We start from the raw sequence: 22,874 nt of genomic DNA on the forward strand, positions 1-22,874 counted from the left end.
TTAAATATAGCAATGTCTTTACTTTTATTTTTACTATGATTTCCTAATCATAAGAGGGAAAATAAGTATTGAATTAAAATTATCCATTTTAAAATAAGTTGGATGCTCTGAAAAAATTGTGAAATAGACATAAATAGCTCAATAGCTTTCTAGATTCTCTACTCTAGCACACTTCAAAGTTTATAAATATTCCTCCACCTTCAACTCATTTAAGCTGAAAACCCTCATTCTTCACTGGAGTCTCCTGAACATTCCACCATGGTGCCCTGTTCAAACCTGCCTTCCAGATGTATAACCACCTGATGTACAACTTTCCTGACACCCCAGCCCATCAACATTTATCCCGTTGTCCCTCTATCGTTCTCTTCTTACCCTTCTTGAGTCATTAAAGTGACTCAAAATTAAATCTCAATTTGATGTTAATAGCCATTAATGACTTAAAAGGTGACCTTTACGTAACTATATTTTAAGAGGGCTTCTAATACCTTAACCTAAAATGTTATAAAGTGGTGGAAATTTTAAGTTACAAAGAAGATGAACAAGGGAAATAGACATATAGATGATGAAGTGCCTCATGTAACCACATTATGTAAAAAGCTTTTCCTTATGAGTCTGCACATGGCTGGTGTATTGGTTAATAATGCGGATTATTTCAATAGATGGAGTTACAACATATATATGTTGATATATATGCGATTTGATATGTATGCTATTTTGTTGTATTGACAACAAGCTTCAAAACTTCATATGTCAAATTTGCTGAAGGTGTTAACATCATAGATATTTTTACACTTAAAAATGTTGAATTTTGTGCCAAAAAAGAAAAGCAGCGAAGTTATAATTCATTATTTTGAAGAAAAGTGCTGCTGAATACTTTGGGAAGCTTATGGTGAACATGCTCCATCTCAAGATACTTGTGAACGCTGGTCTAAATGCTTTAAAAGTGATGATTTCTATGTGAAAGACAAAGAACATCCAGGTCAACCGAAAAAGTTTGAAGACTAACAATTACAAGCATTATTGGATGAAGATGCGTGTCAAACTCAAAAACAACTTGCATAAAGATTAAACATTGCTCAGCAAACAATTTCCAATCATTTACAAGCAATGGGAAAGATTTTAAAGGAAGGAAAATGGGTGCCACATCAACTGAACAAAAGACAAATGGAAAACTGAAAAGTCATCAGTAAAATGTTGCTTCAATAGGCACGAAAGAAAGTCTTTTTTACATCAAATTGTGACTGGTGATGAAAAGTGGATTTATTTTGAGAATCCCAAATGCACAAAATCATGGGTTGATCCAGGTCAACCATCAACATCGACTGCAAGGCCAAATTGCTTCAGAAAGAAGACAATGCTCTGCATTTGGTGGGATCAGGAAGGTGTGGTGCATTATGAGCTTCTAAAACCAGGTGAAACCATTAATACTGATCACTACCGACAAGAAATATTCCATTTGAACCACACTTTGATCATAAAACAACCAGAATGGGCCAGAAGACATGGCAAAGTAATTTTGCTTCATGATGATGCACCATCACACACTTCAAAACAAGTTAAAGACACGTTAAAAGATCTTGCCTGGGAAGTATTAACCCACCTGCTGTATTCACCAGACCTTGCTTCTTAGGCAACCCTGCTAGCGGTTCTCAACCTGTGGGTCACGAACCACAGGTTGAGAGCCGCTGCTGTAGAGCCTAAGACCATCGGAAAACACAGATATTTACATTACGATTCATAACAGTAGCAAAATTACAGTTATGAAGTAGCAACGAAAATAATTTTATGGTTGGGGGTCACCACAACATGAGGAACTGTATTAAAGGATCGCGGCATTAGAAAGGTTGAGAACCACTGATTCTAGCCACTCAGACATTGAGCAGGGAATTTTTTAAAATCAATTAAATAAAAGGTTGAAAATTCCCATACAGTTTGAGAAGCTTAAATTTTTAATTCAAACTAATTCACTGAGGAACAGCACTTAAGAAAATGGAAAGATGCAAAAGGATTTCATCAGATGATAAGTGGATAAGATAGAAAAATGCTGAAAAATCAGCAGAGCCTTGCAGATAACCAAGCCTGGTCAGGGAACAGAGATAAATGGGAGCAGAGATCAGAAAGCTATCCTTACCTTTCTGCCCAGGGCGAAAGGAGACTCACAGCATGTGAGGTACCTGTCTCTAATCACATGTAAAACTGCAAAACTTGCAGGGTTACTTTGATATGAACAAGGTTAATGTGCTACTCAAGATTAATTGTGACTTCACTAAGAAATTTATTGAGAATGAGGAAATCTGAAAGTGAGAGGAGGACCAAAAGCTTTGTTAGAGATTTATCACAAGAGGATGATGGATGAAAGCCTTCAGAAACCAATAATAGGATTTTAAAGATTCACATAAGCAGCATTAAGGAGATCTCTTACCTTAGACAAACTAGAGCTGGTGGATGGAGGGCACTATGGCTAAAGCTGTAAGAGGCAGTCCAGCTGGTGGCTTTAGAGCAGGCCTAGAAAACTGCCTGTGCTTTGGTCAGGTCTTGAATCCTGGGTCTAATCCTCTACATGACATTTTTATAGATCTAACTTTAAATTGGTCATTACACAAACAACAAAATAACCATCAGAAAGGCGGTGAAGGTTATGAGCCTGGACTTTACAGTCAAACAGATCTAGGCTGGAATCTCACCTATACCATTCATTAGTTGCACAATCTTGGACAATTCACATAATTTCTCAAATCTTCTATTTCCTCAAAAGAACAACAGGAAAATCAATTATACCAACTTATCTTTTTGTTGTATTAAATGAGATAATAAATTGTAAGTGATTAGCAGAATCCTTTCGCACTCAAAATATGAGTAAACATCAAAACCATTTTCATTGTTGTTATTCTTAGTTGGAGTAGTAATAGTAGTAGGTATAGAAACAAAATCAATGAGCTGTGGACTCGAACTGTGGTACCTGGTGTACCCATTCCCACCACAAATATATTCTACTAGTAGCCCTGCTCACGAATCCGTGTGCCAGTAGCTCTACAGTAGCTCTCTGCTGCCCTCCAGTAGCTCTCCACCCACTGCCCCGCCCTCCTGTATCTCCCTCTGCCCCCCCACCCCCAACCCCTACCCCCCAAGCCATAGCTTGCTGCCCTACCCCCTCCTGTAGCTCTCCGACACCCTTACATCTTTGTTCTATAGGATGATATAACCAGAATATCTGTTTTTCTCTTCCATAGATAAGCAGTCAAATAATTATCACCTTCTTCTTTAACAAAAAAAAATCGTTTGTCATTAGAGCATCACTCTATGTAGAACATGTTACAATTAATTAGACCAAGCTTATCTTACTTTTGGAATTCACTGCAGTTTTAGATGAGCTTGAGGAAGCAACCTGGACTCAATATAGTAACAGAGGTAATTTTCTAGAGATTCCACAGATGGCTAATACATATGTGAATTCTCATTACCTTCAACTTCAGTGGGGAAGATACGTTATTCTGTCCATAAATTTTTATTAAATATGGTTTTGAGTCCTGAAGTTCTCCATGCATTTACTGAACAATCCCTTTCTTCCTGCTTTATACATTTCACAGAAAGAGGAATTAAAATGGAAAAGGAAGCTTTTGGTCAGATAACTGAAGTAGAAGACCGTGATCACCTTTGATTATGTGGAGTTTATGCAAGAATGCTTATTTTTATAAGTCTGAAAGCCTGACTCAACAGTTTTCCAACCAGATGCCTTACTCAGTTTTTCTTAGTCTTTTTTTTTTCTTTTTTCTTTTTTTTTTTTTTACCAGTTACTCCTCCTTTCCTTGAGTTTTTCTCATCTCACTGGACTCTCTCTTGGTGATTTCATCATCTTGTAGGTGATTATCTGCAGCCCATTCTCTTTTCCTACCTCCAGACATTATCTACATCCAATTGGAATTGTCCCCATCTTCATGTCTCAATGGCAACATCCTCATTTATTCATTCAACAATTATTAATAGCCTACCATGTGCCAGGCCATGTTCTAAGCCAAGGAGATAAACTAAAGCTTACAATCTTTTGAAGGAGAGAGGTATTAATCCAAGAACAGCACACCTACATAAAATTGCAGTCTGTGATACAAGGTATAAAGGGAATGCAAAAGTAACTATGAAACGTTTTAAAAGGGAAGTAAGACCACGGCAGGAAAGGCTACTTATCTCCCTGTAATGCACCAAATTTCCATAAATGGTGTCACTGTACCCAGGCGCTCAAGCCAAAAATCTGAAAGAGATCATCCATTCCTCCCTTTCCAACAAGTTCTCATCCAGTTGGTGAGTAAATCCTCCCCAGCACAGAACTTCAATGTTTCAAACTGGTTCATTTATTTCCATCTCCCAGTCCAAGCCCAAATTACCTCTGCTAATGGGTTTTCCTGCATCGCCTCTCGCCCCCTCTAATCCGGGCTCCACGTGTCAACCAGAGGAAGTCAACCAGAGGAACGCTTTTGAAAACATTAATGATTTCTAGCCACGTAGGAGGCTGCGGGCTCCCCCGCTCCACGGACACACAAAAGCTGCAGGTACCTGCGGCACAAATTCCTCCGGGAAACAAACCTAAAACTCGGAGCGACTCCTATGCATCTGGGCGAAGGGCAGAAGGCCGCAACAAGGAGGAGACGCTGAGCCATAAACCCCATAAACCCCATTAACCCCATAAACCCCATAAACCCCATTAACCCCATAAACCCCATAAACCCCATAAACCCCCGTCCCTGACTCCGTGGCCCACAATTGGGAGGGGAACTCAAAACCGGAAGCTTCTCCCTAATGAGCGAAGGGTTTGAACCCCACCCAAGCACCCCAAACTTTTAAGACAAGCCTCCTCCTCCCCCCGCCCCCCAAATCCAGCTTTAAAAACCAACTGGACGTGCGTTCAGAGACCCACAAGACTTTAAAAAAAAACTAAGAAAAGACTCTTCAAGGCCTCACAGGCCAGACTCACCGGCCACCACAGGGCTCAGCACCGATGCAGGTGAATTCTGACCCGAGGCTCCCAGAATCCACCTCGCTAACCTGAAATTAACGGGCGTCTTAAAGGGGCCAGCAGGTAATTTCCCACACCTGCAGAGGCCGCGGGCACGTGGCGCCACCTTAGCACAATGCCTCGGGCTTGCTCTAGCCATGGGCTGCCCTTCCCGCTCTCTCTTTAATACTAGGTTTTTCTGTTGTCTTTTCCCAGGTGGACGCCATCTATAAGCTGAACCTCTGCCTCAGTGGGCCGGTGGGCACCATCTTCGGGCCCTCCCTTTCCTGTGCTGCAGAGTGCCAGCATGTCCTGGACAGGAGCTTTTGCACGTGTCTGGTGCCCTGGTTTTTGTGGCTATTACTCAGGGGCTATCCCCTGATCATCTGATTCTGGATGGGAGGAGGGGGTTTTCGATCCTGAATTTCATGGGATTGTAATAACCAGAGAGGCTGTTCTTGGCAGACGACCAACCCCAGGGTACTGCACCGATAACAGACTGAAACACACCTTCCCTCTTTCTGTGAAAGATGCCTATTTACCGGTCCTGGGTCTTTGGCCTGAGGGGTAGGCTTCTGGTTTGGCAAATAAGGAGGAGTCTAAGGAATGGAGGTCAGCATGCCATCTTTGCTAGCCCCAGGCTCCTGGTTCCAACACTGACATAGCCAAGGGGAGTCTAGGCCCCTTGGAGCCAAGTCTTCTCTGCCAATTGCTGCCTCGAGTGAAATGAGAAGGACAAGATAACCAAGGCTCTGAGCAACCACAGCCACTAAGATCCAATTACATAAAATACACTCCCTATAATTAATACTGCCTAAAGCATACCTTAAATTCTACAAGCAGCCCAGGATCCTGCTTTTGAAGATGGAGTACAGGAAGACAGAAATGTCTTCAAAAATATTTTCTATAATTTTTAGGAGACTATGTACATTAGACTAAATATATCTATACATATATATGTGTGTATATGTATATACAGATATTCATATATTGCTATACACTTATATATATACTAGCGTTCCCGTTGCAGGAAAAATCCTGCAATAGGATTTCCTGCTGCACTCTACCCCGCCTCCGCTCCTCCCTTGTCACCCGCCCCGCCTTCTCCTCCAGCCTGCCTGCTTTTCCCTTTGCCCCCGGCCCTGCCTCCACTCCGCCCTTGTCACCCGCCCTGCCTTCTCCACCAGCCCACCTGCTTTTCCCTTCGCCCCTGGCTTCTTTCGACGCTGTCTTGATATGCAAATTAGCCGCCATCTTTGTTGGGGTAATTTGCATACTTGTCCTGATTGGTTGGTGGGTGTGGTTTGGCTGGTGGGCGTGGCTTAGGTGTAGCAAAGGTGCAGTCAATTTGCATATTTGTCTATTATTAGATTAGATATCACATATACATACATGCATATAACTCTACCCACTATATATACATAATACATAATGTGTGTATATATGTATACAGAAACCATATCTAACATACATGTATGTATTGGTGTATTTGAACATATATGCATACCAAATACATTTCCTAGAATGAGCTATCAATTAACAAAAAAAGATTAATCTGGTTTGAAATGGAAAATGGCTAAATTGGAGATGAATGAGCTCAAAAGAGTGGTGCAACTTAACTTTAGTAAGGCATAATTTGGTATTTAAAATGTTTTCTTGTTATTTCAGGCTCAGAACTAATTTCTGAATCTTTACCTTATATGTAAAAACTTATAGGAGCTCATTTTGGAGACTCATTATTTACTAATAGAAATTATGTAAATTACTTGAGACCACATTAAATAGAAACCAAATGACTTGTCAGATAGAAGTCTGAAAGAATTTCTAAAGTAATAGCACATATCACTAACATAAACCAACCGAACAGTGTCCAAAAAGCTTCAATGGCAAAGTCTCCTTCTCTTGGTAAAGAAGTTAGGGGTTGGAGAGGGCACAGTGACAGCTAACACCAGCCAGCCAACAGCCCCATCCAAGCTGCCTCCATTCATTAAATTGGCCTAATCTTTCAAACAAGGCACACCCACACCACTGGACTAAATCTAAGCAGACTCTGAACAATTGTGAACAGTGGAAATAAAGGAAGCATGAGAGAGTTAAAAGAATGATAACAAATTCCATTCTTGATATTTAAATTTTCTAGAAAGAAAACTGGTTACATTTAGCTTAGATTTACAATAACAATTTTTCTTCTGTCTACCAGGATCTGGGGTTTGTCAAGTAATACAGTTACATAAAGTTACTTCCCCTATGTGGGCTTCAAAATTTTAATCTGTTGCTAGATCTACAGATAACAGGGTATTCCACAGATCACTGTTTGAGAGGCGTAGATATAGATCAGTAACTTTTATCCCTGGTTGTCTGTTAGAATCACCCTGTAGTTTTAAAAAAATAAAGATGTCCAAGTCTTACCTGAGATCTACTAAAACACAATGCCTGGGCATGGGGACCTAATATGTGTATTTCCTTAAAGTTCCAGTGATAATTTTAATGAACATTCACCATTAAGAATTTATGAATTAGATGATCTCTAAGGTGTCTTCTAACTCTAAATTCTATAATTTCTTGGATGTACTCATTTAAAAACCTCATTTTTTATGAAGTCATTTTGGTGACTCCTAGAGCAGTGAATTTTGATGAACTATCTAAAGATGAATATTTTAAAAGCAGTTGTAAAATCATCAGGGTTTATATTTTAGGAATGCCTTCAAATCAGTTAAGAGAAAAGCCATCAATAGTTTAAATGAATAGGAGTTCCCCCTGCTCATGGAATAAGAAATTTGGAGATGGACAGTTGTGTTGACTCAGAAGCTCAATGATACAGAGATGATCTTCTGGTCACGAGATGGAAGAAGAGAGAAGAGCAAGAGTGGGCAGCCACAACCATCTCCTTTAATCCGAAAAGCAAAACCCTTAGCAAATACCTTCTGAGGAGACTTTTGATCAAGTTTCATTGACAAGAATAGATTCTTAAGACTACATCATGTTATAAGACATCCTGACCAGCCATAAACTATTGCCAGGGCCAAATATATTGCAGCCACACTAGCTGAAAATATAAGATTCTGATTAAGAAAGTGGATATTGAGTATGAAAAACGTTGCAAACAGTTTATTTCAAGTCAAAGGTGATGAAAAAAATTAAAATAAAGTTCAATTATACTTTGTAACTAATAATTTACCATAATTTATTTTATGCCTTTATTTAATTTCTAAAGAATAACTTTAAAAACATTTTGGCCCACACTGTGTTGCTCAGTGGTTGAGTGTCAAACTACAAACCAGAAGGTCACAGTTTGATTCCCAGTCAGAGCATATGCCTGGGTTGCAAGCTCAATCCCCAATAGGGAGCATGTGGGAGGCTGCGAATGATGATTCTCTCTAATCACTGATGTTTCCATTTCTCTCTCCCTCTCGCTTCCCCTCTCTGGATTCAATAAAAACATATTTAAAAAAACTAACCATTTCAACAAATGTAATTGTGACTATAACAAGTGTGTATCCTATCTTTCAAGGTAATTATTTTTAAAAAAACAACATTGGATGCATAAGGTTTTGTGTTACATCATTTATACCACATACTTAATACAAGACCATTATTGTTTTACACTATTAACCAAGATTTTCACCCAATAGAAAATAATACAAGAACAAATCTGGTTGTTTTACTTAAAATCAGTGAAAGAATTTTTAAAATAGGGATTTTAAAAGCCATCAAACCCTAGTATTCAATTTGGCAACAGATATGACAAGTCTTAAAACTGGGCATACATTCAGATTTTTCACATCAGAAAAGAATACAAAATTTATCTATAAATGTATTTGTTTTTAATAGCGTAATCTTTTAAATAAGTTTAACTACCCAATAATAATGAATTGTTACATGAAACATACATCATATCATATGAAAAGCCATTTTCTTATTAAAATTAGTGTTTAAGAAGACTACTTAATGACCTGGAGACATTCAGAATATATTAAATGAGAAAATAAGGTACCTAATTATGTCCATTGTTTGCAATTTGTTTAAATAATTTATTTATTGAGTACATACTGTATGCCAGGTTTACTGGTTTGTATGTCTTTATTTCATTAGATTCTCACAACTCTAGGAGGAAGGTTCAGATATTCCTATGAAGAAACTGAGGATTGGAACAGTTATGGAATTTACTCAAAAACACATAGCCTGCACATGACAAAACTAGGATTTGAATGCAGGAATTCTCATTCCAGAAGCCAGGCTTATATCTACAGTATATACTTAGAGAAAAAATCTTAGAAAAAAAATGCACCAAAAGTATAACAAAAGTCATGTCTGGGTGCTGAGATAACAGTATGTTTTTCTATATTTACCAAAATTTTTATAGTAAGTATTTATTAACCATAATAAAAAATACAATGATTATTTCATAGGCCTTCAAATCCAGTAATTACCTAGTAAGCTTTTAACCTGGTTTGATAGATATCAAATAAGCCAGTGCTTTAATCAACAACTACTTGATAATATGAACTCTATAAAGTGTTACCCTTCTTCTTACTCATGAAAACTAATAGCTCATGCACAACATCCCCTAGATCAGTACAGTCTTCTTTAAGATCAATAACCTTCAGACATCATACAGTTGATTCGTTGGAAGGAAGTAAATCCATAAAAATTCATCTCTTGTTTCATGAAATCAAGGAGGGAGAAAAATATGCTTAGAACAAAATAAATTATATTAATGAACTGCTAAGCATCCAGTAAAGGAACTATGGAAATGTGTAAATAGTGGCTTATAAAAAAAAATTTTCAAGATAGTGTCAAGTGAAAAAAACATGCCCATGTATTTTTAAAGCTTCTAGATATATAAATATATAAATGTAAATGAATAGAAAATGGTCTGTAGATACATTTCAAAAACTTGCAACCAAAGGTCATTAGTATATCCTTTTCAGGGAGGGGAGTGAAACTACTGTGGAAAGGCAAGCAGAATGGGGGAGCTTTAAGTTCTTACTTTCCATAGAACTGTTCTATTTCAAGTTTTTAAAATGATGTAATAAGTGAATTTATATTATGCAATGTTTGAAGAAATATATAGTCTTAAAATTATCATTCCTACCAGTCATCATATTTACTAAACCCTATTTTTATTGTTGCATATATTTGTATTTGTATTATATAGCTCAATAAAACTCTTTTATATACTACAGTATGTATTTGTCTAGTACAATTTTAGAAAAACAAAGGGAAAATTAATGTACCTCCATACTTTAATGGGAGAAAAACTGAATATATTTTACCTTTGATTTTGAAAAGAAAAATTATTGTCCCATATACAAACATTGCTTACTATAACTTCCATCACAAAATGAATATATGAATAAAAGTAGCCAAGAGAAAAGTAGACATAATTTATGATGAAAAATTTGTGTTACTCTCCATTCAGCAAGACCATTCAGATAGCATATTTCCGACATAAAAATTGAAGAAAAAATAACTTATCAAATACATGATCCTTCTTTTCTCTTTCTGAAAGACTTACACTACATGAATAACATGAATAATATACAAATGAATGAAACCTTATATTCAGTATCAATTAATTGGAGGGAAAAAGATCTTACAAAGTATTTAATATGCATTGAAGACTTTTAATGTAAATTAAATATAATTATTCTCTGTACTTATTTTCTAAATTGCTCAAAAAATTATGAAATAATGTATAGGTTTTTAGTGAAAGAATAAATTATAAAGACCATTTAACAGATAAGAAAACTGAGATCCAGAAAGCAATTTATCTAAAGGAATAGAGCTAATTACTGTCAAACTTGGATTATAACAGAAATGTTCAACTTAAAATGTGTTAACAGATGGAACGTCATTAATAATTACATTTTAGGAAAAAGTTCCAAATTATTTAAAGATAATAAATAACTTGGATATAACAGCTTACTGACATTATTTGTGGCAAACACAGAATACTTGACTAAGATCATCTATTTGGCATTGTTAAATCCTAAAAAGCATGAATAGTCAATATCTATTGGGTTATATTCAATAAATAAATACTGTAAATTCTACTAGAAATATATTTTAAGGAAATCAATACTTCAAAAGATGTTAGTGTAGATTGATACCTGACTAAAAAAGCTTCTTCCCCAATAAAATCTTGCAATAAATTAAACATTAACTCCATTGAGAATATTGTGATATTACTGATTAAACTTTTTCTAAGTGTTTTTGTTTCTTGTATGTGTGAATATAATGGCTATTTATTCAGGACTTGAGAAAATTCTTTTAAATTCAGGTTGATTGCATATTCAGTAAATAATCATCATTATGTCTACGATTCATGGTTTAATGCAAATCTTGCCTATAATATTTAATATGGAAATGTTTACTTTTATGGAGATATGATAACATATGCTAGAATAATTTTAGACAGAGGGTGATCTTGAAATAAAGAGAAACTAAAACTCCAATGTTAAACAGTGAGTGATTTAGTATTTCTGCTCAATAAATACTTGATCAATTTCTGAATTTAATAATTACCTTAAATTTTAGGCAGTGATGAAATAATTAACTTGGGAGGAATACTACCAAAGTCTTCAAAGAACATAAGATTAACTATTCTCCATGATGCCATTTTCAATAGAATTTGATATGGCTATAATGTATCCTACCAAACTATTAATTCATTCATTCAGAACATATTTATTGAGTGCTTATTATTTTGCATACTGTTCGAAGCATTCGCAATACAGGAGCAAACAATGCAGACCAAAACCCCTACCCTCATGAAGATTACATTGCAGTGAAGGAGACAGACATAAATAAGATAAAAAGTAAATTACAAGGTATGTTAGACAATAATAGGTACTAAAGAGGAAATACAGCATGTTTTTTCCAACTACCACCTTAAATCATGGAGAGTGCCTCACTACTTCTTAGTTATGAGTTTCATTTGTTTATTTGATAATATAATGATTCTATTCTAAACCTTGCCATTTCTGGGCTAATCTGAGATGTCATTTCTTGACTTTTTCTGTTAATTTATATTCCTACTATGGTTTAACCAGGGTCTTACATTATCCAGATTCAACAAAGCTTGGTAGGAGAGTAAGAGGCTACTTTTAAATCTCTCTTTCATATAAATTTACTACTACTATTTCCTAATCTCCCACAATTGTACCAACACACTTCCATGCCCTCAAAAAGGCATCAATCAATGCTCAGGAATATAAAGATGCAGTCTGCCTTGGATATCCCACTGAGCTTACCAATAAAATTCGGGCTATGGAAGTCAAATTATACAATGGCCTAACCCCATCAACTAAACATTATGCCTCACCCATTAACTTGGCCACCCACTGTGGCACATGCCACATGCAGCCAGCCATAATTATGTAGTTCCAATAAGCAGAAATTTACCACTACTATAAAGGATGGGTGTGATTACCCAAACATGTTCTTTGTGAGGTCCTATAAAGGCAACTTTCTGGGCAAAAACATTTCTGGATAGTTTGTAGTTAAAAATAAGCAATCAACAAAGGTGACATGCCAGTAGATACAATCTATTATTGACTAACTTGTGATTTCACTGAAAAAAGAGTGAGACTATTGGAAACTCATACATTCACTCATTTCATATGTGAAATCACACTTTTTTACTCGTTCTAGGAGCCAGGAAAAATTCCAGACACTGAGTCGATAAGACACTTCCAGGAGTTCATGGAGGATGCAGACAGCTAAACAGAGAGCCACAATGTTCTATCATGAGTACAATGATAGGGGATGAAGGGGGTCCTATGGGACCTCAGAGAAGTAGCACCTAACCTAAGGAAGGAGGCTGAGAAGTGAGAGATATAACACTCAGAAAAGACTTCCTGGAAGTAGCATGTACCTGAGCTTGGTTATCTAGACAAAAGAAGAAAGAAAGCCAAAGACATAGAAATGAAACCCTGTGGTGTGTACTAAGGACTACAAGCCGTTCCCTGCTGAACAGGAGTAAAGTTGATATAGAGAGCAATGAAAAATAAGCCTGGGCAAGTGCAGGACCAGATCCTGACAGACTTGGACTTCGTTCCATAGGCAACACCTCAGGCAGGTATGGGTCTTTAAGAAAAGAGTGCCTTGTTCAGATTTGTGGAGGGTGGAAAACACAGATTTGGAAGCTATTGATTTAATTCTGTAAGAACATAATAAAAGCCTAAAAGAAGTAGTAGTTTTTATGATGGTTAAGCAGGGACATTGGCAGGACTTGGCAGTTGATGGACAGGGGAGTAAGAAAAGGAAGTAAAATATCATTGCCAGGCTTCAAGCTCCCCTGTGAATAAAGAACTCTTAGCAAAAGGGTTTGTTTTCAGAAACAGCTGAAAACAAATAATAAATTAATCATTATTAATAATATTAATATTACATTATTAATAATAGTAATAATGATGTAGTTTTTAAAAGAAGAAAGAAGAGAGGATATACCTTGCTTTATTCTCATGAGAACACATTAGGTAGACATTACTTCCAATTTACAGACGAGGAAAATGGATTTCATAAAGGTAGAGAGGACCTGCAGGCAACTGTAAATGCAGAGTTTGAGTTTCATGTTGCCCTTTTATAAATGTCCATCCCTTTCAGGCCATCCCATCTTCATTTTAATCAAATTGTATTATCTTAATTAAATGCTAATGACTTACATACAAATGTTCAGTCTAAAAGGCAGGAAGCTTTTAGACTGCTTCCCCTTAAAGATGCTTCTGTAAAGCTCTTCATTACAAATAAACTTTTTTCCTTTTTCCTCACTATATGGAACAGAGGGGAAAATAGTACAACTAGTCAATTGGCTTAATAATTAGATAAATAATAATATTAATAATGATGTAATATTCAAAAGAAGAAAGGAGAGAGGATATATCACATCTTACCTTAATTCTTATGACAACCCATTAGGTAGACATTATTTCCAACTTATAGATGAGGAAAATGGATTTCATGAAGGTTAAATGGTCCTATATGACACTGAAAGCCAGTAGTAGATTTAGGATTTTTTTAAAAAGAAAAAGAGCCATTATTGAGGAAAGGCCTAATTCAAATCAAACCCTCACACTTTATATATGTTCATTAATATAATCCCCTAGGATAGGTATCACTATTTAATTTTTTTGCTTATGGACTATAACAGAGATTTGTCTACTCTTAAAAGAGGTGTTTCAGAAATCTGTAAATATTTATTCAAATTTTATTATGTTTGTTTAAAGTAATTATAAAAATTTATAAGCAACATATACACACCAGTCTCAAATTATAGTACATTAAAGTAAACCAGCCCTAACCGGTTTGGGTCAGTGGATAGAGTATCAGCCTGCGGACTGAAGGGTCCCAGGTTCGATTCCGGTCAAGGGCATGTACCTTGGTTGTGGGCACAACCCCAGTAGGAGGTATGCAGGAGGCAGCTGACCAATGTTTCTCTCTCATTGATGTTTCTCTCTATCCTTCTCCCTTCCTCTCTGTAAAAATTTAATAAAATATTTTTTTTAAATAAAGTAAACCAATATGTTAATGTGCGTTGCCATGTTGAAGTGTCTAGGGGCAAAACTCCAAACCTAATGTCTTTTTTCATCTTTATTTGAAAAGTATATTGTGATTGCAAAATGTTCTGTTTAAAAATAACTGTCTTGTTCAGCTCCTCCTCAGTGTGAATGGTAATTTTCTCCATATTGTGCAGCTAATAAAAAATAAATAAAAACTTGAATGCTGAATTAAATTTCTGTTTATCAAAGAAGCTTCAATTAGGACATTTAAATGTATTTCACTAAATGCTTTTTAGGGACTGAATTTTACTAAATTCTGACTTTCACCCATTTTATAAATTGGAATTTCAGATACAGTTTCATTTGACAAGGATAAATTCAGCTTAAAACAAACAACAGCAACAAGTCTTAAAAGCATTGTAATACACAATTATTTTTCTTTTGGAAAATGTACTTTCTGGTAAATCAACATGGCCTCGATTCCATAACAAAACACATAATCCATTTCTGTGCAGTTAGGAATGTTCCCAAAGGCAGACTATCTATTCTGAACACTAAAGAGACTTTCTAATGCCTGAAGATGACTTCAGTTACAGGTTTTTCTTTTAATAAATTTATGATTTTAGTGTTGCTCATCTCAACATAAATTATATACAATCTGAAGTTTTTAATTCTAGTTGATTGGATTTTTATGATTCATATTTCCCTATAGGCACAAGTTTAATAACTTTTCTATTTTCCGTAACACATAACACTTGGGAAGATTTAAGAGCCCAATAGTTGCTGATAAAGTTTGTCTGACAGATTACCAAAGGAAAATACTGCTATGGGAAAACAGACCTTTTCCCCTGACATTTGAGGTTCTTCATGGCTGGGCATTTTTATTTTTTAATCAAACTAGACACTGACTGCAGCATTTCAGTCAAATGGTCCTTTAATTGTCTCAGAAACAGATTTGGATATTCAAGAACATGTGTGTGTGTGTGAGAGAGTGAGAGAGAGAGAGAGAGACAGAGAGAGAGAGAGAGAGAGAGAGACAGAGAACAGTTGAATTCTTTTGTGGATAAGAATATTCAGTAGAGTTGGCTAAAATACTAAGAAATCTGCTCACCTTATAAAGGTTGCATACCAAGGCAGTTATAGCAGATGGTTATAGTAGCCTGCCTGGGGTACAATTTGAAAGCAATTATGATTTTAAAATTATCTTCAGAACATTTGAAGTAATGTGCTTGAAGATTTTATCCGCTATCTCTCATGACTCCCAGCCAAACCCTAGACTTCTCAAAGGTAGAAATCATTCTTTACAAACCCCAAGATGACAAAAACAGTGGTGAGTGGACACTGAACAAAGATTTGTTTGTATTTATTTGTTTGTTTTCATCTAACAAGGAAAACTTTCCAAGCCAGAGGCCCTGGGTATAGACGAATGTTCGACAAACTTTGGCAATCTGGCATTGATTCAAGCTAGTCACAGCTTCAGCAAAAGTGGGCCTGCTTCTTTGATCTTTTCAAAAGTCTACTGTGCTTTTGCCAGGTAATACCCAAGCCACTTCAAAATCACACCCCAACAGGTAGGCAGTCTTTTGGGGATGCACATTCCATTCCCTCATCAGTCCTCTTTATGCTGTCCTGGTAAAGTGTCTGTCACTTCCCCTTAGAAAAGAGTAGAATGGCCCTGACCAGTTTGGCTCAGTGGACAGAACGTCGGTCTGCGGACTCAAGGGTCCCAGGTTTGATCCAGTCTAGGGCATGTACCTTGGTTGCGGGCACATCCCCAGTAGGAGGTGTGCAGGAGGCAGCTGATCAATGTTTCTCTCTCATTGATGTTTCTAACTCTCTATCCCTCTCCCTTCCTCTCTGTAAAAAATCAATAAAATATATATTTTTAAAAGAGTAGAATGAAGGAAGGTGTGGAATTGATGTCCAGAGCAGTTGTCTTCTCTTCAACTCCTAGCCCTGCTTACCTGGGTCAAGGGAGAAAATCAATGAATTAATCTGGTTGAACCAAACTGTGTGGACAGAAAATACAGAAAAGTTTGGGGAAGTCTAAAATTTTCAGAGAAAAGAAGAATCATTCTGATGTTACCAAAAAAACAACCACTTGTTCTTTAGTCGGGTCAATTGTTGTTAATACCAGGGGCCCTCAGGGGTCTCTGAGAAACTCCACCGCTGAAACCTTGTACCCCTTCCTTCAGGAAGGAAGCACTAGAGACTAGTGTGGGGAAATGGAGATGCCTCCTGTATCCCTTCACATTCTGAGAAAAGAGATTCTATGATGCTGAGATGTATATGCTGGAGGCCTAATGAGGTGTGTTCCCAGGAACAAAGTTGCAGGAGCAAGGAAAGCAGGATTGAACAGAGGGAGAAGACAAACAGATGCAGTTCCAACAGTGGCCTCAGCTAACCAAAAAGCTCTAAAGCATGGAAGTTCTCCAGTGGTGGAGCACTGGGCCTTTGTACCGGCCAACAGTGACCAACCACTGGATGCGAGCTGTTCATGCAGAGGGAGTATAGCCCCAAGCAAGACAGCCTCCTTCATCAGAGGACAATTCTCAGAGAGGGATGTAGTCTTGAGTCATCAGCAGCCAACACTGCCAACTATTGGGAATGAGTGCCTAGTTCCTTAATGGGGATGTTGGTGACATGACATGATGTCACCATCCCACCCAGCCAGACTAATTAGCACAATCAGTAGAAATGATCATGATTGATTCTGACCCTAGGAGCAGTTGTTCAAACATTTTACCCTCTGTTGAACCCTATAAGGTCTTACTTGTCTCTATCTGTTCATAAAGAAAAGGGGGCTTAGAGACAATAACTTTCCCACATTCACACTATTAGTTACTGCACTAGTAAGAATTGAAAGTTAAAGTTTTCTGAATCCAATGTGTTCTGAACTTATTCACAGCAGTAAAGATCAGATTTTGTTAGTTGTGTTTTTATTCCTGACCATTCCACAGATATTTGGGGGGCAAGAAGTAAAATGTATTTACACATAGAAAGGCAAGTACATAACCCAGGAAATGTAGGTTTCTGAAAAGTTGCTAAACAATACTAAAGCATGTGCCCAAGCACACACTTTCCAGGCCATTGAGGGAGAAAGAGGACCTCATACCAGCCAAGTGAACTGGATCAATGTCATTGATGTGGGACTCTCATATCTGAACAAGTAGACCTGGAAATGATGGACTGACTGGCTCCGAAAATTGCATTTATGAGACTCTTTCCTCCAACTTTCTCCCACATCCCTTTTCTGTACATCAAAACCCAGCTGACTACAATAAAACCAGAGATTTATTGAAGGTCAGGAACTTGATTTGAACAGTCTTCTGTGTCACACAACAGCTTTGGCTTACGTTGTTCATATATCCTATTGTCTTTGCAGTTATTCCTTTGGTGTCTCCTGACTGGGTGCAGTTCTAAAGCATATCACAGCTGATATTTCTCATCTCAATTACAGAAAGGTACTATGCAATTATGAAAGGTACTGGAAGAGTTCTGAAAGAAAAGTACATATTCACTTAATAAAAAAAAAATTTTAAACATAAAAATAGTCTATTTTAAAAATATTGTTTAGCCTGTGTGCAGGACTACTTTCCTGTAACAATTACAGTTTCATGTTTCAGAGTGCATTTCCAGATATTACATGTATATTAACACTGATGACTGAGAACCTGATGATTAAGAACATTTTGTTCCTGAACATCTCTCTCCAGGAGAGCAGAAGCAGTTGACTTTCTCCTTTCTCATGTCTGCTCTTCCCCACCAAGACAGATGGGTGTTGTAAACAAGCAGAATTACCAAACTGGTTCAAATTTGCCCCATAATGGGAAATAAATATCAATCGAAAACAATCTGGAACTTATATTTTCTTTCCTTATCTAACTTACATTAATAAATTCCATGAGATATATATTTGTACCCATTTCAGAGCCCAAAATACAATAGGAATTAAATATTTGTTGAATTCCTAAATGCCCATGACCAACTCCATGAAGCCTCCCCTTTTCCTCTGTAACAATTAAGCCTTCTCTCCTCTGTGCTCTGACAGCATTTTTGAGCCTTTTTAAAATAACATTCTCATATACTGACATTTGTTATACTTGGTAAAAGTCTCAGTCTCTTCCTCTTGCCTTAAGGGCAGGGACTGGAGCTCATTCAATCTATATGCCTCACTTTGTCCTCCACAGAGCAGGACTCAATATCAATGTTTCACTGACTTGGAGGACCTACTATTTTAGGACCTATGAGAATGGGTTATGAAATTGACAAGTGTGCCAAAAAAAATTGATGCCGGGAGCAATGGTAGCACTTTATATCTTTATAAGGATTCAATTCTGCTATGGCAATTATCTAGCACACTGCAATGCGCCGAGTCTCATTTTGGCATTGATGTCTTCCTCGTGCCATTTGCAAGCAGCACAACACTGTCAGGCTAGAGTCCAAAGGTTGTCATGCTGATGGTATGCTTAGGTTGAAAGAAAATAAGGAAAAGACCATTCAGGCTAAACCCAGACCGATACTGGTGGCCTAATATCTGTGCTGCAGAGAGTTGACAAAACTTCTTAGTCCTGACATGTGATGCAGGGGCTTTGCTTCTCTGGGTAAATTTAGAAATAGTCGAATGACCATTAATTTCATGCCTCACTAACTAAGCACTCTCATTCCTTTGTCCATGCTTTTGCTCATGAGAAGCAGTAATATGTGGTGGTTACAGAGTGAACTCTGGAACCAAATGGCCTGGATTTGAATCCCAGCCCCACCATTTTAAAGTAGTTCCCCCACTGGCAGGTTACTTAACATCTCCATGGTTCATTTCCTCTGTTAAAATAAAGATACTAATAATATTTAGATAAAATAATATGCAGTGTTGAGGTAAAGGTTAAATAAATGAATGCCTGGAAAACACATGGAATAGTGCACAATGCAGAATAATCACCTAATCATGTCAGTTGCAACGAGGGCACTGTGTGTGTGGCATGACAAGCAGTCTGGAATTTACTTTGAGTGCATCAGTGAGCCACTGGAGGCATGTAAGCAGGGAGTGGTGTGATCTGATTTATTTCTTAAATATCACTCTGACTATTCTAAGAACCTGGGTTAGAGGAGGAGTGGAAATGTGGAGATGAGTTAGGAGGCTCCCATAGTTGACCTGGGAAGAAGTGGTGATGACTTACAAGCAACTGACATCTTATTCTATGTAAAGACAGAATAAGTAAGATGAGCGGTGTTTAGAGACTAGAATAATGAGAGGTGCTGCTGAAGTACATGTGGAAGGTGAGAAAACAGAAGAAATAAGTAATGAATAATGATTCTGGTTTCTAGCTTTAGTCATAGAAGCTTGGTGATGCCATTTACTGAAATGGAGAGGACTGAAGGAGGAACATATTTTTTAAAGGAAAGCAGACTTTCCTTGGGGAGTCCTAAGCTTCAGATGTCTATGAGAAGTACAAATAGAACTTTCAAATAGCCTGGATTTTAAGCCTGAAAATCATATGAAATACCTATAGGGAGATACAAACTTGCATCAGTATATATAGATATTTAAAATCACAAAAAAGTGATGATATTTACTATGCCATAGGGGCTGATATAAAAGAGAAAGAAGAACAGAGTTCTAAGTGACCCCAATATTTTTGGGTCAGAGAGGGAAGAATTACCATGTGAAGGTGACTGGGAAGAGTAACCAGGGCGATAAGAAGAAACTTAGGGGGTGTGGTACTGCAGAAATAAAGAGAGGAGACTCTATCAAGAAGAAGGAAGTTGGTCAAATGGGTCAAAGACTACTGGTGATGCAGTAACATGAGCACAGAAAACTATTACTGGATTTGGTAATGAGCAGGTCATACATGGCTTTGGCAAGAATCCTTTCAGTGGAATACTGGAAATTAAAAGGCAATTGAAAAGAAGTTAAAAAGTAGGTAGTGGCCCTGGCCAGGTAGTTCAGCTGGTTGGAGCATCATCCTGATATGCCAAGGTTGCTGGTTCAATCCCTGGTTAGGGCATAGACAAGAATTAATCAATGAATGCATAAATAAATGGAACAAGAAATTTATATTTCTCTCATTCTCTCTCTCTCAAATCAATCAATAAAAAATATGTAAGTGGTGGTGAAGAACTGGAGATGTTTTAGAGTCCATTTTGATGTTTGACCCTGATAGCTTTTATGCTCGAAGTCTCCCCGTTTCTATTGCCCCACATCTAGGCTAGTGAATAAGAAGCTGTTGGGGAAGGTCATCAGGAAGACATGACTGCCAGTTTGGCTCTGGAGCTGGACCCAGGCAATTGGAGGCTTTCTACTCCCTCCCCTGTGCTTTGAATGTGTACTCCTCTTGCCTTCCCCATACTAGAAGCTGCCCAAGGACACAGCCTTGAGATAGAAATGTGGTGATGAAACTATCTGAACTGGGTATGGGACTAAACCCACTTAAGGTACCCTGTATATGTGACTGAACCCAGTTTAAGCCTCCTGTGTACGTGACTGAACCCAGTTAGAGCCTATATGTAAATATCTAAGATTTGGCAAATGGGTGTGAAAAACTGCTAGTCATGTAGCCACCCATGGTAAGCCTCGTAGGTAAGTTCCCTTGCTTATTAAACCTGCATCTTTGAATCTGGAGTGGCTGCCTTTTTCTTCCATGGTGGTGGTGGAATGGGTTCAAATTATACCTGGGAAGTTCCCCAGGAGGCTGCAACTCAATGGAAGCCTCCATGCTCCCTCCCTTGGAGCTGATGGGGAAGTTCAACCCACACATACCCTGCCCATCACACAGGTCCCCCCATTCTACCCTACCCCGAGTCCCCACCAAATCAATAAAAGCCAAAGCCACTCACCCTGCTTTGCTCTTGCTTCACTGAGATCGAACCTGAGCCATTCTCCTTGGGGAATCCTTTTGCTGTTTATAAACTTGATATCATATCTCACTGGTTCCCATGTTTCATTCATGCCAACATCTGTATAATTTCCTGGCAGAAGCTTCCAAGCATCTAGCAGGAGACAACTAAATACACAAAAACAAAATAAAGACAGAAGCAGGATGTAAGGTCAAGGGAAAATTGGGCATTCTGTTTTTATGGAGGTGGGAGGACAGAACTTGTTTTTATGCTGAATGGAAAAATCCAATAGAGGATGACAGATTGATGAAGCAGCAGAAAGAGGAAGTAACTAAGCAGCAGAGAAGAGATAGGATCCAGAAGACAAGGACAGAAGCTGGTCATCAATAGGAAGGGAGACACTTACTGCACTAACAGAAGAGAAGAGAAGATGAAAATTTGATTCAAATATCCCATAAGGGAGCCACATAATGTAAATGAGAGCAGCAGCAATGTGGAAGACGGGGAGAGAATGGAACTATGGGAAGCTTCAGAGAAAATGTGCTCCACAGGATTCAAACAGATTTCACAAAGTGCAGTATGGCCAGCCATTTAAAAACCCTAGGGCTACACAGTCCTCCAGAATTGGTGGCATTTCCCTTTGGGTCCCTCTGAATTACTCCTGCCATTCACTTCTCATAAAAACATGAGACTGGTCAGAAGACAAGGGCTACACATCTGAATATTCAATAACAGCGTCACGGTGGATGTCCAGATTCCCACTGCAACCGCCCTAGCTGCGCTTTTATCTTCATCCGAGAGGGTGTGTTACTTAAGATAGTGCAGAAATTTCAGTAACACCCACAAATAACAAGTATTTGAATTTTCATTTCTATTTAATTTTTTTAGTTTGTTTTTCCAAATTGTTGTCTTGATATCTAAAGGTAAAGAGTTATTGACTCCTTATACATTTTTTTACGTGTTCAAACTAGGAAAGCAATTCATAATTCCCCTGGGAACCAGCAAGCTGAATAGAAATGAGAATATTACCACAGATATGGGCTCATTAGTCTGCCAGTATTGTTGAGCTTTATGAATAATTGTTAAAAGACAAAGGGGTCTTAAAGAAAGAAAGCTTTTGCATTTACCATAGATTATATATTTGCATTTACCATAGATTATATATTTGCACTGAAAACAATTTATCCACCTGCATTTAATTTGCTTTGGTGTTAAGTTTGCTATTTTCCTTCTGCTTAAAGGCAGGCACAGTCTAAAATTTGCAAATGTTAAGGAAATTGAAAAATTTATTAGTATAATATATAAAATCAATAGCCAGTATATTTTTAAAATACAATGTCTGGATATTTTTTAACTCTAAAATGTTATCTAAATAATCGAATAAGTTTAGGATTGAGGGCAAAAAAAGAAGAAAATTTATGTTTGCCATGTGGTGAGTAGTAGGTTTGGTGTGTTGAATGCCTTAGCCTTTTGAAGTGGGTATTATCAGCACAGATGAGAAAATGGAAGTTCAAAAGTTAAAATAATTTGTTCAACCAAAGTAAAAAACT

At 37.4% G+C, this 22,874-nt stretch overlaps 1 protein-coding gene and 1 long non-coding RNA gene across 3 annotated transcripts in view; one reads left to right on the plus strand and one right to left on the minus strand.

The window, feature by feature from the left end:
- Nucleotides 1–22,874, plus strand: part of LOC129151998 (serine/threonine-protein kinase MARK2-like) — a 549,435-nt gene that overhangs the window by 115,136 nt on the left and 411,425 nt on the right. The gene's annotated exons all lie outside the window — the stretch shown is intronic.
- Nucleotides 17,784–22,874, minus strand: part of LOC129151999 (uncharacterized) — an 80,993-nt gene continuing 75,902 nt past the window's right edge. For both annotated transcript variants that reach the window (XR_008558708.1, XR_008558709.1), the window contains exons 2-3: nucleotides 21,325–21,491; nucleotides 17,784–17,988 (exon numbers count right to left, since the gene is read on the minus strand). This is a non-coding gene — a long non-coding RNA (uncharacterized LOC129151999). The remainder of the gene's footprint in view (nucleotides 17,989–21,324; nucleotides 21,492–22,874) is intronic.

The sequence above is a fragment of the Eptesicus fuscus genome, chromosome 17 (assembly GCF_027574615.1).
Source record: "Eptesicus fuscus isolate TK198812 chromosome 17, DD_ASM_mEF_20220401, whole genome shotgun sequence".
NCBI classification, from domain to species: domain Eukaryota; kingdom Metazoa; phylum Chordata; class Mammalia; order Chiroptera; family Vespertilionidae; genus Eptesicus; species Eptesicus fuscus.